We start from the raw sequence: 17,889 nt of genomic DNA, 5'->3' as shown, positions 1-17,889 counted from the left end.
CAAGCTGAACATTCTCACATCCCAGAGACAAGCTTTGAGCCTCAGAACTAGAATGAAGCCTTTTTACTTCAAGGGAGAACAGTGTTTGACTAGAAGAGGGGATATTGAGAAGTTAGAGGGAAATTTTTTACTCAGAGGGATGCAGGGTACTGATCACAGAAGCTGTGGATGCCCTGTTCCTGGAGGCGTTCAAGGCCAGGTTGGATGGGGCTTTGAGCAGCTTGACCCAGTGAGTGGCAGCCCTGCTCACAGCAGGAGATTGGAAGTCTTCCAATCCAAGACAGTATGTGGTTCTATGATTCTATGACTTTTTTTTTTTTTTTTAATCAGGATGTAAATGTGTGCAAAGTTATGCTTGTACACATTTTGTAGATGGAGAGAGATTAGACTGTTAGACAGCTTCCTTGGTGAAGTCTTCTGGAAAGATGGCTCTTTGGGATAGGTGCCAACAAGCATGTTTTGTAAGGCCAAGACAGAACTACCCAGAGGAACCTGCACTGACTCTGAAAAGCCCTGGGAGCCAGCCATGGTAGCGGCAGTGTGCACTGTCCCTAGTGGGGAAATGAGTGATGCATTTTGGAGAGCCACATCTCCATTGTAAGGAGATGTATTTGTACACTGGGAGGGGTAGTTTTGAAATTTGAAGGACCACATAGGCACATCAAGGGGTGATCAGACCTGCTTTTCCCTGTCATGTTGGGCACTGGAACAGACTCCCCAGAGCAGTGGTCAAGGCACCAAACTTGCTGGAGTTCAAGAAGTGTCTGGACAATGTTCTAAGACATAGGTTTTGGATTCTGGGTGGTTCTGTATGGAGCCATGAGTTAGATGGGTCCTCATGGGTCCCTTCCAACTTGAGATATTCTATGGTTGTAGAGTGGGTTGGTGGTTGGCCTTGGTGATTTTAGAGGTCTTTTCTAGCCTTAATGATTCTTTCATTCTATGATTCTAAGATTCCTTGTCCCTTGTTGTCTCTGGTGCTCTGTCTGCTGTTCACCTCCTGCCTGCTCCCACTCCTTTGCTAACAGAGATATCCGAGGACAGGGACCACAACAGATCGTGGAAATACCACGTATTTTTAGAAGCGATATCTGAGTTGCACACATTTTTTAAGAGAGTTTTGGTGCACTGTAAGCAAGAGCTGATCTCACTGAAGAGTTGTGTTAGCACAACTGTGCCACAAGGGCAGGCACAAGCATCTGAAAACTTCTTCAAACAGCTTCGCCACTGGAGAAAACACACCACCGGCCTGCCTGGCCATGGAGGTACCTTGCTCCAGTTAATTAGCTCTGCTGAAAGGCACAGCTAATTAGCGTGGTGCAGAGCGGCTCTGACACAATTGGCTGCTGTCAAGGCTGGAGCCCACATTTCTGCGCTGCGCTGCGGCAGCGTGCCCACACCTGGCACCTTGAGCAGCCTGCTGTGCTGCGGGCACGAGTTCACCTCATGGTTGGCTGAGGAGGCAAGACAAAGAGACACCGGTTCGTCAGACCCTCGCCTAGCGGGGCAGCCACCGTGGTCTCCCCGTGGGCAGCAAGCACTGAGACTCCCCCGTGCCCCGAATCTGAGGTACAGTTGTAGGAGCGACCGCTGCCCCACAGCTTGGTTTGGCTCGAGTCCCGTCCGGCGGTATCGCACCTCGCCCGGCCGCGGGACGCCAGGGCCCGCGTCTCTCCCGGAAGCCGCGGAAAGAGCCGAAGCTCTCCGAGTGCAGCCGATGAGGGTCGGGGCCCGGCCGGAGCTGTCGCTGCTCCCCGCTAGGAGGCGGCAGCGGACGGGCGGGCGGGCGTCCTCGCTCCCCACCGCCCCCCCGCCGCGCCCCGCCGCGCCCCGCCCCGCCCCGCCCAGCCCAAAGCGCAGGAGCCGGCGGCAGCGGTCCCGGCGGTGCCGCGTTCCGCACCTGCTCGCTTCGGTGTTCGTCGTGGCGGCGGCCGCAACGGCCTTCCGCGCCCCCGGGGGCGGGGGGGTGGCTGCGAGGCAGGTACCGGGCTGGGCGGGAGCCGGGCGCGGGGAAAGTTGGCGCTGCCGGGGCGCAACCGGGCGGCTGGGGCTGCCGTGCCCTGCGCTCCGCGCTCCGCGGGGCGGGCGCTGAAGAGCGGCGGCTGTTCCGGGCGGCGGGGCTGAGCGCGGTGCCGGCTGTCAGCGGGCGGCTCGGGGCGCGGCGGGGCTCCGCCCGTTGCCCTTCGTCCTCTCGGCCCTGCGCCGCGACGGGGCAGCGGGGCGGGCTGGGTTTCCGCAGGCTCGGCTGCCCCTGTCCCACCTTCTACTGAGCTCCCGCCGTGCTGGGGGCACCGCTCTGCGTGTTCTTTCTGCTCCCATACCTGTGTAACACGGATCGGTGTAACTTAGTGCTTTGGTAATGCTAAATGCTGCTGCCCCAAACAGTCCTTGCAGTAGAAGGGTGTGTGGCGGAGGTGTTAAAGTTGTGTGCTGTTGAATAGAAAAGTTATTGATAAGAAGTGACTCTGGAGTAGGTGCGCTTACGCTGCCGTGGGATAGAGGTGCACTTTCACTGTAAATATACATGTGTGTATATATATCTGAAACCAGTCTGTAGGGGAAAACACGTTGCCCTTACTGCCTGGATGGCTCCGGTCTGAAGGGAAACCCTTACCAAAGGGAATGTGGAGGGAAACTTACTGATGAAATTAATAATGAGTTTTCTGATGTTGGTATGCTATTGCACTGTCTTGTGGCAGAGGTATCTTGGTGTTCAGGTGACAGATGGGTCTGATACTGACAAGGCTTTGGGGTTACTGGAGGATGACAAGCTGAATATCAGCCAGCAGTGTGCTATCACAGCTAGGAAAGTGAACTGCATCCTGGGAATCACGGGCAGTAGAGTGAGGGAGGTGATCCTGCCCCTCTGCTCTGCATTGGTGAGGCTTCACCTGGAGAACTGCATCCACTTGTGGAGTCCTCAGTACAGGAGAAATGTGGACCTGTTGGAGCTCATCCAGAGGAGAGCCACAAAAATGATTCAAGAACATGGTGAGAGAGCTGGGGCTGTTCAGCCTGGAGAAGAGAAGGCTCTGGGGAGACCTGAGAGTGGCCTTTCATTGTCTATAGGGGGAGCTTTAAGAAGGAAGGGGACAGACTCTTTAGCACAGTCTGTTATGATAGGACAAGGGGAAATAGTTTCATACTAGAAGAGGGGAGCTTTAGATTGGATGTGAGAAAGAAGATTTTTATGATCAGGGTAGTGAGGCACTGAAATGTTGTCAAAAGAGGTGGTGGATGCCCCATCCCTGGAGACTCTTAAGGTGAGGCAGGATGGGACTCTGTGCACCCTGATCTGCTGTAGGTGTCTCTGTTCACTGCAGAGGAGTTGCACTAGATGGCCTTTAAGGGTCCCTTCCAACGCAAATGATTCTATGATTCACCTTTGTTTTATAGTTCATAAGAAAAATGTGATATTCCAAATATTTCAAAGCACGTTGAACAAAACAGGTAATCAAAACTATTTGTTTCTTCAAATGAAGTGAATTTTCATCATGAAGCACTGTAATAATTGCTGACAATGATTTCCTGGAAAATCTCTTAGCAGTTGTCATCTTTCTCAGAGATATAAGAAGCACTTATTTGGTGCCTGTTATCACCTTTTTTGCATGTCTGAAGACTGGAGCTTGTGTTTCAGAACAGAACTTTTGGGTACTATCACAATGACATGTTGTACTTCACAAGAATTGCTGTTTGCACTCAGCCTCCAGAATACTTCTGGTGCAAATTAAGACAGTCATATGACTGCAATTAAGCAAATACTGTAATGTAGTGCCATATCCAGGAAGCTACATAACTGCTTTTTAAATTATTTTTCTGTTTTCTTGGTTCTGAAATTATCAGTGTGTTGGCAATGGTGCTGAGTGCAGAAAATGATAACGGGAAAGCTGGTGTGGTGGTGGTGACATCGCTTTCTTGCCTATGCTTGAAAGTTGTCACATGGCAAATGATGTTTTTTTTCCTCTTCAGTAGTCTGAAGTTGCCCCTAAGTGTTGAAAATCTTGGGTGGTTTTTCTTAATAATCAATATTGTAGTAGAGGCAGTTGTCTGTATGTTTGTAAGCTGTGACCTACTTTCTGTATTGATGGGTAGATAGCTGTTCACCGACACTACACGAGTAACCTTACACTGGAAGTGTTGTATGCAGAAACCACCAATGCTAAATTCTGTGGAGTGGACTGAATGCAGATATGGTGCACAGCTGTTCTGTGTGTACTCAAATGCTGGCACCCACTTCTGGGACTATTTACCCATTACAAATTAAGTAGTTAAAAGGAAACAGAGCTTTAATGGGTCAGGAGGATAATTGTTACTAACCTTATTATTTGGAGTGTCCATTGTAAGTTTTATAGGAATCTTGTGGCATGTTTTCCTGTACAAAAGAATTTCATACATTTTACAGCCATACAGATGAGAACTGAGGAGGACAGTCAGAAGGAACAGTGTGTGGTCATAGAATTGTAGAACATCTTAAGTTGGAAAGGAACCGTAAGGATCTTTGAGTCCAACTCCTAGCTCTGCACAGGACCACCCAAAATCAGACCATATAATATTTACTGACAAGTTTGCATTGAAGTGGAAAAGCAAGAGAATGGCATTTTTCAGTTATTTGCATGGAGCTACAGCCTGGAGTCTACCAAGCAGTTTAGCCCAGGCTGTGTGGAAGTGTTAGTGTCAGCCACGAACACTGCCTGTGGTTCTGTTTTGGAGTTGAACGCTTATCATTAGCTGCAGTGTTTCTTGTTATCAAGGCCCAGAAAAGCCCAAGGTGTGTACAGTCTTACCTCATGACAAGTGTGAATTAATGAGAGGTGGGTTAATGTTTTCTGTTGGGGTGTTTGCTGAAGGGAAGGAGCAGGCGTGGAGGCATAGGAGTGGAGTAACAGATGTGCTGCAAGTTCCATCCTGACTTCTCTTGAGATAATTTAGTCTTTCTGTACTCTAAGATACCATTGGCTTCATATCAGCATGTACTGAACGTTACAGGGAGTTCTAATTTCTATTATTAGCATTGTAATATTAAACTTTGTCATGTGTCCTGTACAGGGCTTTGTATTCCATTTGTTTCTTTCTTTCACATCCTTGCACATAAAATACTTCTTGAAATAATAGGAAATATGAAAAATTTTCTTATAGCTTGCTTTATGAGGCTTTTTGGTCTTAATTTTGTTTCCTTTCTGTATGCAGAATACATACAAACCTTGAAGAATCTTTTCCAAAATGAAAATACAGATGTTTCTTCACATAACTCAGTGGCTTGAGCTGTGCTGAAGTCTCATCAGACGTATCTGCTAGTTTTTGTTGTAGATTTCTGAGCATTGTGAGTGAGTAATGGAAACAAAGGATTCCCATCTGTTGAACCAAGATGACTGAAGAGAAAGTTCCAAACCTTAAGAGCACTAGTGAGGCCACAGCTGGAGTGCTGTATCCAGTTTTGGGGCCCACAGTGGAAGAAAGATGTGGATGTACTGGAGAGAGTTGAATATAAGGTCACCAAGATGGTGAAGGGGCTGGAACATCTCTCCTATGAGAGTGCTGAGACTTCTCCTAGAATAGAGGAGGCTCAGAGGGAACCTCAGCAGCGTCTGTAAGTACTTGAAGAGAGGATTTAATGAAAATGGAGTCAAACTCTTTTCAGTGTTTAGAGTGCCAAGACAAGAGGCAGTGGGTGTAAACTGCAATGTGGAAGGTTCCCTCTGAACAGCAGGCAGCACTTCTGAGCTGTGTAAGGGATGAAGCACTGGTGCAGGCTGCCCAGAGCTTGTGGGGTCTCCTTCTTAGAGATCTTCAGAAGCTGCCTGGATGTGGGCCTGGTCACCCTGCTTTGGGTGTTCCTCTAGAGCACAGACAGACCCAGAGGGCCCTCCCAGCCTCAGCCATGCTGTGAGTCTCTGTGATGCAGTAGGCATTCAGTGCACTGCTCTACTTCATCTTGTGAGTCTCACTTGCACTTGGCTTAGATGTTTAAGAAGCCTAAGCAAAATCTGGGTTCTGGGCATACAGTAAGAATACAAATTCTCAATAAGACATGGGAGGTATTTTTAAAACCTTCAAGAAAAGAAGTTGGGAGAGATGAAGATATGTATCTGTATTTTCACCATGCTAATAATTCTTCAGGCTTTGGCTAAGGCATGGCCCACGTCTGCAGTTCTAGGACATTCTGTTCTCACGTGGTGTTGCTATCTCTTCATGCTTCATGTCTGGTAACAACACTCCTTTTACAGGTCTGTATTAGATAAGTGTCTTCTCACCGTTGGTTTAACAGGAGAGCGTAGAACTGAATGAGGAGTGTGATGGACCTCTGCAGTCTGTAGACCCCTTAATCTGAAGCCAGCATGCTATCCTAATTGCCTTTTGAAATGAAGATAACTAGAATTGGATTAATCTGATGATCCCTGTGACTAGGTTTCCCTTGTAAAAATTCTCAAAATCTCTTTTCAATAGGAAGATCAAAGAGATTTAGACAGGTAATGGAGTTTTACAGACAAAATAGAAACTGCAGGAAATAGCGAAGCTCATGCATGGCCCAGGTATCCATTAATCTCCCATGTTGGCTATAACTGTTATCATTTTCCTCTGTTGACAAATTTAGGATTCGTACAAGTACTTACAGCAACATATGGTAGAAAGAGAAAAAGAGTATCCAAGGTTGTGAAGGTATGGCTAAAAGACAAGCTGAGGAAATTATTTCAGAACCTGGAACTTAGTGGAACTCTTCAAGCTAAAAGGGTATAATCAATGTTCTAGCAGAAGGAATTCAGGGCTTCTTGAAAGGTGCTGCTTTGCTAAAAGAGAAACAGGTACCATTCCTTACATCACAGAGCAGAAATACAGCAAAGTTGTATGCCTGCTTGCATCAATCAATTAAATGTGTTTCAGGAGATGAGGTAGTTACCATTGACACAGCCATTTGCTTTTTATCAGATTTATCAACATCCAGCTTTTGTTTGCATGAACTTTCAAAGAAGATCAAGTGCTTTATTTCTGAATTGAGATGAGCTATGATGTTTCATTATTATTTTTCTTTTTCTGAAGGAGAAGTGGTAAAACTAGTGCAAATCATAAAATGCTTCAACTTCAGTTGTTGGAAACTGTAGTTCCAATTGGCTTGGCACAGCTTTAAGTTGAGCGGTTCTGATGGATGGCAGTAGTATTACCAGGGCTGGATACCTCCAAAGTACTTAACATACTAAGGACATCATGCCATGTGCACCAAGTAAAGCTATTTGGGTTTATAAATATATCAAAAAGCTTATTTTCAAGTCTCTTTATTTGTCATGTGCACTACCAACCAGGACTGAATAAGACTTTTGCAAAATAGCTGTGGAAGAAGAGCAGTTATGAGAAACTGAAATCAATGCTTAAGTATTCCAGTAATAAGTAAAATGATGTTCTGGGTGCACTTAAAAGTATTTAAGTGATTCTGATTTGACATCTTGTTCACTGATTTTTCTGCTGCCCTCTCCTTCCGCTCCTAGACAAATTCTGGGCTGCTGTGTGGAGTTATGGAAAGCAAGCAGCTTGTAACACCCAGCTGTGATGAGTAACCAGGGCTGTTTCCCTAGCAAGTTTTGTGAGACAGTTACACTCTGTGGAGTGACGCATTTTATGAATCAAAGTTGGGAGTGTGAGCTGTGAGTTGTATCCGTGTGGGCTTTTGTTCTGTACCACTTGTGTTGTTTTGCCTGCAGTTGTGAATATGGATCCCGTTGTTCAGTATTGAGCATCTCCCAGCACTTAGCACCAATTATGCAGAGACCTGGTCTCTGAGGTTTGATTTTTTTTTCTTTTAAGCTTAGTATTTCTATCCCAAATATTGAATAAACATGTGATCAGCTTTTATTTCAACATCTGTGTTAGTAAGAAATGCTTTCCCTAGTTGTTTTATTTTACATTTTTTGCATATAGTAGATGGAAGTTCTTGGTACAAGTAGAGCCACTGCTTTTGGTTGTAGGCAAGCTTGGATGTGTACCTGGAGTTAAGCACTCAAGGGATCTTTTGGTTGCTGTGGTTGCATTGGTGCTGTAGTGATTTGCCTGGAACAGAATGTTTTCTCGAATGTATTGCTGATTTTCTGAAGAGCACACTCAAAATCTCTGGTCTGCAGATAAAGTGGCCTGTACTTTGGTCAAGCTGAAGATCAGCTAGCACATGCTAAAGTACAGCTTGCCTTATTGCCGTGTTATTATTTTAGAATGTGCTAGTCCACGTTTGCTTTAAAAAAGAAAGGCATCTTTGCAGCAACCTCCTGAGCACAAGTCATCTTGATTGGCTTTTGTGTTCTTGTGTATAGAGTGGGACAGTTTCTAGTTTTTACATATACTTCCTGCAATGATTGCAGCAAAGCTTTATTAAAGCACCTCTGTTAAAATTTTTGACTAAAGTTTTGGTCTGGAGTGTGGGTTAATTCAGTAAGATATAGTTCAAACATCTGTTGTCTCTGGCTTCATATTTGTGGGTCTAGAGCTTCAGTGGATGTTGTTAATTATCAGAAGATGCTTAGAATTCAGTCTTGTTGAAGTCTTACATTCTGATAGTTTGCTCTTTCACCTGGGTGTCTTTAGACAACTGTTGTTTGCTTAAGGTTTTAAGATCTCCACCCTTGTTTATTCACAACTCAGTTTCAAAACTGAATTCTCTTAAGTCTTTTATTGATGCAACCGTTAGAACCTTACTCCTGCAAATTTGGATGCTGCATTAAGCTCAGCTGGCATTTCAGTCAGTCTCTGTTTTGCACAGTGACCCTTTAACTATGGATTTCTCAGATGCCTCAGAAAACAGCATCGCAAACTCTGCTTGGTGGAAACTTACTGATGAACTCCAGTTTAAGTAGAGCATAAGTGCTCTCAGAATAATCTTGTATGTTGTTCAGGATGTATTTGAAAAGAGATCACGTCTATGTGGAGTACTTCTATAGATCGATTCCAGCCTATTAAGGAATGCAAACTTTTCTTCCCTGCGGAATGTTTCTGTAAATACAATGTTTTGCATCTTAAAAAAATACTAAGAATTCACTGATACGTGGGTTTCACATCTAGTTAAAAACTTAACCTGTCACCTTATCTACAGTAGTCTAACACCACAGCTTAGGCTGGTCATGGAGGTAGACACATTTTTCTTAACCTTAGTATTTTTATCTGAAGTATTGGATGTATGTGGTTGGTTTCTACTTCTACATCTGTATGAGTGTTAACACTTACTACAATTTTTAATTATGGGAACACCTGTATGGTGAAGGAGAGAATTAGTACTTTGTGTCTCCACAAATGAGATTTAAAGTATCACTGAGGAATTATAGATTTGTAAGTGCTGATCAAGTGTGGTCCTGTACTTCATGTATGTTAAATTAATAGAAGCTTTTAATAGGACTGTACACAAGAGTGCTTCTTAAATTTGTAGCCATGGTGGAGTGTGGTATTTTTGTTGTTTGTTTGTTTGTTTTTAAACAAACTTTAGCAACTGATTCTTCTTGCTTTTAGATTTGTTTGTCTTTGGCAACATAGTTAGTTGTTTTTTGAAGCAGTTGCCAGAGAATTTCATAAGCTCAGAGAGAGTTTGTGGGACTGTGCCAGTCAGGGTGCACTACTGGTGTGGCAGGAGACCAAAAATCCACAACAGAATTCAGAACTTGGCAGTGATATTTCCACAGCTGTTTTAATTACAGCTTTCTGTTCATTACGTTCGGTGGATTTTAAGTTTAGCCTCCAACTTTGTGTGCTTGCTGTTCATTTTGAAAATGCACAAGTGGGGAAAAAAATCTATCTGAAGGAAGCTGGTGGTGGTTTGACACTCAGTACTGATAGGGTTCAGGACTATATGAAATAGGGTTGGTTTTGGTTGTTTTTTTTTTTTTTGTAAGTAGGAAGTAATAGAGTATTTAATAATGGAAAAGTTTGTTTATTATTATTTTTTTCCTTGGCAGATATAACTTTCCTAATTTTCAGATAAATATTTACATTTTTCATTCTGTCCTGCTACTTGGTACCTTTGAACAAAGGCACACCTAGTTGGCAGAGCAGATGACTGTGCTGCTACTGCTCAGCAAAGAAGCACTGAGCCAGCTACTTGCATGCTACCTTCAGCTGGTGCCCTGTATCTGCCAGCTAGCAACTCCCTGGGATGAAGGAGGACTACCATAACATGAGTGGTGGCTGCATGCATAGGGTTGCAGCGTCATATTTCTTTAAAACATGAAACAAACACCTATCTCCATATTGGCAACAGGCTATTTCTGTTGACAGTACAGTATAGTGCTTTTATTGAACGCCACTAAACAATCACTTCCCAGCTATTTGCAAATATGCTTTTCCATTCTGCATAGCAACTTTGCAGCAAGCTAGCTATGAGCTTAGTGTGAGGATAGCTGCATGTTGTGAGATTATGCTTTTCATACAACCATCACCTGTTGTATCAAGCACTTACAATTCCTTTTGTCCCCTTATAAAGAATTAAATCTTTAAGTACATCAGTATGTTAGATAATGTGAAAGTGAACATCCGTGCTTAATTTCTAGCTATCTAAGATGAGAGACTTGTCTTGCTGTTCTAGCCAAGTGTCAGACTGAGTGTTCTAAAAAGTTTGTGTCTTTCTAAGGATTTTTGTTCTGTTAGTTGAGTGCAGTGAGTGTAGAGCAAAAGTGCAGGAAGCAGTGTTCCAATTTTGCATGTTGTCCCCAGCACTAAAACAAACTTCTTCTTTCATTGAGGTGATTTTAATTTTTAAAATTAATAAAATTTTAAAAATTATTACATGTTGATATGATGTAAATACTACATTTTGTAATGTGAAAGTTAAGTAATTTTCTTCTAATCAGTTTGAACTGAATACACTTACAAAGGTGCTTAAAACCTGGGAAACTGGTGAATTCTGTTTATTAGGGAGCATCTGGCTTTACAGTAAAGGTGTCACTGGTTGCATGTTTAGAAATCAAGTGTAGTTTGAAACACTTGACTTCACAGCAAGCTGTAGTTTTGTGGTAATCAAATAGCACAATTCAATAGAATATGAAGGCAAATATATTCAGAATAGAACTGGTAATAAAGACGATTTGTACCTAGGATGAGTTGCTGCTAATTGTGTAGAATTTCTGATTCTGAATTAATTCCTGATTATGATAAAGATATTTCTTAAGAAAATCTTGGCGCAAAACGTATGAGTAGTTGAATGACCTTTCTATATAAGAAAAGCCCATTTAATGTGCTATTTCTCTTAGATGATGAATGAGGAATCTGACTCCTCCTTAAAAGGAGTCCTGATGGATAAAATCTGTCAACATCTGTTTAGATTGATTAATGAACTGAGGGCTTAGCAAGAAGGCTTTAGAATCTCGTAAGGCCCAGTGTAAGGTTAGCTGTATGGTGGGGTATTTTGAAGAGCGAGAGATTTTTGTTACTGCTATCAGTTACAACTCTGTTACTTGTTAACTAGTGTGTATTTAGGTGTTTGACTTATTTAGAATAGAGTCCAGTTCTATTCTAAGGTCAGTCTATCTGTGTATGTGGTTGTTAGGTTTTTTTCCCCTTAATTACCCAGGAAATAAATCTTATAAGAAGACATTTAAGATTTCTCTTTCGGGTGTCTGAAAAAAGCAGCCAAAGACAAATGAAAATTGTGTTATGATGGTATGAAAAAGAGAAGTTGGCATGTTTCTTGGAGGCTGCCAAGTGCAACAACTGATTTATCAAAGGCAAAAGTAGTTTTTTTTGTCCTGTCTTTTCCTGTGACTTCAAGCATTCGTAAACAGAAAACACTGATTTGAATGCCAAACTCAGTTTCATCCCTCTTCTTAATATAGGTGAAATTACTTCTAAGCTCAAGTTAACGTGCTTATCCTAAAGATTTTCTGTATACAAGCAGATTGTTGGCCAAACATTACATCCTGAAGAATGTATTTCCATGTCACCTCTGGTGACTTGACTGTCACAGTCCTAGATCAGCTATTGAGCTGCTGATGTTCATGAGCTGCAAGGCTTAGAACTGTGTAGGGGTCTTACTTGGTTATATATGGCTCATGTTGCTCAGGGAAGTGCATTAGCTTTTGGCAGCAAGGAGAGAAACAATCTTAGCAACAGTTTGCTGTACGTTCTAAGGCAGGGTTGAAGTCCTCTCTTAGGAAATAAAAAAGCCGGTTTTACTGCATTGCTCAGATAGTAGCTTCAAGGGGACCGGCAAACATGCCTCTCACCAGTAAGTGAGGTCAGCCAGTGCAACAGGCTGAGTTTCACTGGTCTCTTCATTTCATTCAAAGATCTCTTTGGGCAGTGGATATCCAATGAGTGTGTAATGTGAAAGCTTCCAGTTCTTTGGTACTTCTGTTTTTTTTTTTCATGTGCTGTTGGGTGATCCCAAACAACATTGGTTCAAATGAACATTCAACCCCAGTAGCTGGACTGTTACATAGCGTGCTGTCTGACACTGGTGAGGAGTTGCGTTTTTAGCAGACTGCAGGGAAGTCATCTGCCTCATCTGTTCTGGAGTTGTGCTCTGCACAGAGTGAAGCAAGCCCAGTCCATGGAAGTGATGTGAGTGGTACGCAAGTGATCAGGGACATCCCATGCACACCTGTGTGCCTTGGCACTTTGAGGTGCAGTGCCAGAGGCAGCCACTGAAGCGGTCACTAATATTGCAAGTTATTCAGTAATGTCAAAAAAAAAAAAGTAGTTACGTATATTGTTAGCAGTAATTAATTGAAATAAGTATTCTGTAGGCATTAGCTACTAATACCTATCTGTGCCTGATGCACTGCTGATGTTAGGACATGATAGTTGTCCAATTTAGGATAGTTTTCACAGTCCTCACTTAGCCTGTGTTATCCAATAATATGATACACCAACGCGCTGTGCTGAAATCTGAGGGTGAAACTTTTACTGTGTTAAACAACTTGTTTACTGCTCCTGGTATTTGGAGCCTTTTTTTTTTTTTTATTAAGATGCCTGAATAGAAGGAAAACTATTTGCCTGGAATAGATTGCTGAGAGAAGTGATGGAGTCTTCCTTGTTGTGGAAATATTTGAGATTTGACTTGATGAGACCTTGGAAGACCTAATTTCAAGCCTTGCTTTTAGGAACAATTGGATCTGATGATCTCTGGAGATCCCTTCCAAACAAGACTTTTTTGTGATTCTATAATGTAGGTCATGTATAACCAGGTTCTCTATAAAATACTGGTGGTAGATGAACTCTGTGGAAATGGCATCGATCATATTAAAATAATACTTTTTTTTCCTGCTGAAAAGAATGTGGGAAATAAATACATCAGTACCAAACTTTACCGCTACCCAGTGATACTTCTAAGGCTGATAACATTATATATAAATATATTTCTATATTAGAGAAATATTAATCTATTACAATACTGAGACAAGTAATACTGGTACCTAGTTATTTTTATTTATGAGAGCAGAATCTGATACAAAGAGCTCTCAAACTGAGAGTAATCCTGTAAGAATTTTTCTTGATAAAGTATTTAAAAATGCTTATTTCAATATAATCAGAAAACATTTGGCTAGTAGCACCAGAGCCTTTATAATTGTCTTTGTTATTAGTTACACGTCAGTGGCGGATGCTTGAATGAGGAGAATTTTATGGTGAAGTGTATGTGTATGTTTATATATGTGTGTGAATATATATATGTATATTTGTTGCATAACAAACTGAATATGTTAAGACAAACTTACGAATGGTGGTAAGATAAATACATATTTTTAAGATACTTTGACTGTTTCACGTTATGTTTCCTACTTGTTTTTTTCATCTTAGTGTTTTCAAAATGCCCAGCATTCATGGTTTGCCTTCCTGGAGCAAGTCTCTTTGGTTTTGCCCCAGCAGTTACTTGGAGAAATCATTCAACCTTCAAAGTACACTTTTGTTATTCCTTGTAACAGTACTCTGGCTAGGATTTCAAGTTTGAAGTAATTTTGCTCACAAAATAACTCAGGAAATACTCCTAAGATTTATGTCAGCGTGTTGATGTCTTTGTGAATAAGAAATGAAATGTGCACAGTATGTGTACACATGAAAATTTAGACCTGACTGTAAGAATGAATCTTTGGTGTCTCTTACTGGAGATAAGTCCTGTAAACAGCTTTATGGGAAAATAAATATTCAATAATCTTATGTGCAGTTTCGTCACTTATGGCATGGGAAATTAAATGTAGGTATGCATTGCTTGATTATGATTTGGGTTGAGCTTGGATAGCAACTTTTGGCAGGTAGTTTCAAATGCTCAACTTTGCAGCCAACACCTATTGCATGAGTATGGATATACCTTTTATAATTTTTTATAATGACTCCTTTATAATGACTCCTTCTTCCTTAACTGCTTCTGCTTTCGGGCTCTTTTTTTTCTTTTCTTTTTAGGAAAAGCCATGGTGGTTGTTCCAGCTTGTAAAAAAGCATTTCAGGGGGGCAGAAACAGTTACAAGTTTAGCATTCCTCTGAAGTAAAAGCCATTCTTTTTTTTCCCCCCCCTTATCTCCTGTATTGTTCCTGTTTCTTCTTTTCTTGTTTCAGATCTTCTTTTTTTCTCTTTTGCATCTGGATCAGCTATACCTTTTTTTTTTTCTTCCTGGCAACTACCCACTATAGGACCTGTTATTCAATCTGGGAGTAAGGTGTTTTCATTGTGTTCATGAGAAGAGAAGCTGATATAGATGTCTCCTACTCTTTCCTGACTTGTTAGCACAATAGCAGCCATCGCAGACTGCCTTCAAGCAGATAGCACTGCTTCAGGCTGTGGCGTGCTGTCACCTTTCTGTATCGATAGCTAGATTTATAATTAACTACTGCTTGCACAACTGCAAATAGAATAATTAAGCTGACAACTTCCTGGGATGAGGAAGAAAGGGAGGAGAGATCCTCAAACAAGCTAACACTCAAATAAAGAAGCTGTCTGTTTGAAATGCCTAAATGCCTGCTCTTCCCAATTAGTCTTTTTTTTTTTTTTTTTTTTTTTTTTTACAGCAGGGAATGCACAGGATTGGCTTCAGGCTTGTTGTCAGCTGTAAGAAAGCAAACTTCCTGAAGCAGCAACGCATCTCAGTGTTCAGCAGCCATGGGGCTGGGAGAGGCACTGCTGCTTTCTGAGACATGCAGAAGGGAGGGCCAGAGTCCGGAGCCTGGGGAGGAGGCTCTCTTATGGATTTGTTTCTGAAGCTGATTTCTGGGTTAGCAGGCAGCACAAGGAAGTTGATGGTATTGGAAGCAAAGGGTGCTTGCTGATGTTTGCATTGCCGGAAGGTTATCAGAGGAAAGTGACCAGCTGGGAGTGACCTTTCAAAACTTCACAATGAGTTTTGCCAAGAACAATAGAAGTTCCTTTGTTTTCATCTCTTTTATTGCTCTCGAGTAATTGTCACCCTCAGGTGAGGTCTCAGCAGGCTGTAATATAACAATTAATTTTGATCTTTTTTTCCTGTAATTTTCTTAAGTGTGATTTTGTCTTAGTCCAGAAGATATTTAACTTATTTGGTTGTAAATGTTCTCGAGCCTTTCTTCATGGCGTTTGTTACAAGAGCTGTTGTGATACTGAATTCCTTGGACTTGGTAACAGTGGAGCTGAAGAAGAGGAATCTGGATTAAACTTAATGGCTTGTGGCTGGCCTCATGAGTTTACCTCATAAAGGTGCTACAGCCTTACGGGAACTTGAGCTGCTTTGAAATCCTGATCTTATCCGTCCAACCATTTGAGTATAACTATAAAATTAATAACCTTTCTCTTATAGAGGAAGTTAGTGTGGCTCCTGATTCAAACCTACTTAAATAAGAATGCACATAGTGCACGTGCATCTGCAAATGTGTTTCTTAGAAGCTTAGTATGTTGTAGCATATTAATTTGTAATATTTTCACAATTTTGTCAGCTTTTTGCTTAATAACTTAGTATCAACCATTTAGCATCCTGTTCTTGGTAGGAGAAGGATGACTTGCTAAACTGTTTTGTGCCAAAATGACTGGAAGCTTGGAGTGGGAGAAGGTAATTAGTATGGTCCCATGTGATTGTAATTATGCTGTTGGTTGGAGCAACCACATTCATTGTTCTGCGCTTTGTTTCCTTCTCTTTCTAGGGATGGTAATAAGGTGATGTTGGAAAATTGATCTGAAAGTGTTAAAGTGGACTTTGACAAAATATTTGGAACTTCAATAGGTCAAAGCTTTATTTGTTTGTAAAACAATAAGCTAAAATCTAAGCATAGCAATGCATGTCTGGCACAGAAGGTAACGCCCATGTCTGATCACTGTGAGCCAGCTGTGTGTGTACTACATATTTGAGCAATGTTCTAGGAAAAGATGACAAATTCAGCCATAAGAGTGCCAAATAATTGAATGAGATGCCTCTGAGTCCCTACTACACTGCAGATAATACTGTTTGACTAGAACTCAAAGGCAGTGCTGATTTTCACAGATGAGCTAGTAGAGACCCTCTTCATTTTGTGGGCTGGGGGAAAAAAAATCAGGCTCAGCATGGAATCACGCTGTCAAGTGCTTCAGGAGGGAATTCCACGGCAGGTACTTAAACTTCTAAGGCTGTTTAAAAAAACAAAATAATAAAACATTTCACAGTAAGTGGCCTATTTAAAAAAAAAAAAAAAAAAAAAAAGTCCCTCCAAAAAAGGCAAAAAAATCAACACAACAGAAAAAGTAACCCAGATTTTTTTTTCTTACAGTGCTGGTAAGGATTTGAACAAATGGAAACGTCACTCATTTTTTTCTTAACTCTGTTACTCTAAATCAGGAACAAACTTTCTTCATCTTTTTTAAAGATGCAAGATGGCATCCTTCTACTGTCCTATGTAACTTCTTCCTCTTCCACTCTCTGCCTTGCTGTTGTACTTTAGTTGCTCTTTGCTTTGTTCCAGTCCATCTCACTATGTTTTCATTCATCAACTACTTGGTTTCATTCCTCATCTTCTGCATATTCTAGTCAAAAACCCCTGTAAAGCTCAGAACCTGCATCAGAAATTGATGTATAGTGGCTGCTCTGAAAGCAATGTCTCCTATTTTATGTTGACCTATTATGTCAGAGGCAGATGGTGGTGGTATAGCAGTAGGAGTTGGCCCTTCCCCCTCAGTATTCCATTACATTCTGGTGCTGTGTGACAGATGGCAGCAGAGAGGCGGTCTGATAAAATGGCTTCCTACAAGGAAGTGTATACATAGCAGAAGTGTGTCATTGAATTCCTGCCTGTGAAAAAAATGGCACCTATTGACATTCTTTTCTGGAGACCAAACAGTGGATGCAAGCACAGTGAGGTGGAGAGTGGTATATTTCAACAGTGATGATGTGAAAGACAAGCCATGCTCCAGGCAGCCATGTACTTCTTTCACATGACAAAATGAATAGCATCTTAATTGGCTCATCCATGCAAACCAGTGGATTACAACAAGGGAACTCTTGAAGACAACAATCTTTCCCTTACCACACAATTATACAAGGCATCATAGCAGTCTGAAGACCATGAAGCACATTGCCAATCTTGGCTGGACCGTTGTACCACATGCACTGCATAGTCCAGATTTGGTGCCTGCTGACTTTCATCTATTCAGGTTAATGAAAAGTGGGCTGAGTGTGGAAAATTTTCCTAGCAATAACACCATTATTGCAGCTGTGAAATAGTAGGTCACCTGTGCTGGTGTGGTTTTCAAGACTGGTACGGAGGCTCTTGTTCATTGCTTATGGTGAAGACTGTGTTGAAAAACAATGTTTCATAGCTGAGAATTTGTTCTATCAAGTAATACTATTGTATTCTTTGTATCTAGAAATAACTAGGAGGAATTAATGTCAGAACAACCTGCATATTTTGTCATTTAAACATTAACTGATGCAATGCTTTTAAAATTTTAGGGAAAACTCTTTTTTATGAGTGTAATCAAACCAGGAGGTAGTCACTGTG

General features: G+C 41.7%; 1 protein-coding gene across 4 annotated transcripts in view; it reads left to right on the top strand.

The window, feature by feature from the left end:
- PTPN3 (protein tyrosine phosphatase non-receptor type 3) overlaps positions 1 to 17,889 on the top strand; it is a 160,209-nt gene that overhangs the window by 36,966 nt on the left and 105,354 nt on the right. Inside the window, exon 1 of one of the 4 annotated variants that reach the window (XM_090137213.1) lies at positions 1,853 to 1,977. The exons of 2 other annotated variants lie outside the window; for them this stretch is intronic. The gene's annotated coding sequence lies outside the window, so the exon portion shown is untranslated. Of the gene's footprint in view, positions 1 to 1,852; positions 1,982 to 17,889 lie in introns of those variants that run through there. One more of the 4 variants, XM_031589143.2, reaches the window with a different exon arrangement.

This window comes from Phasianus colchicus, chromosome 3, assembly GCF_987193195.1.
Source record: "Phasianus colchicus chromosome 3, bPhaCol1.hap1.1, whole genome shotgun sequence".
Lineage (NCBI taxonomy): Eukaryota > Metazoa > Chordata > Aves > Galliformes > Phasianidae > Phasianus > Phasianus colchicus.
This window is presented reverse-complemented; position numbering and strand designations above follow the sequence as displayed.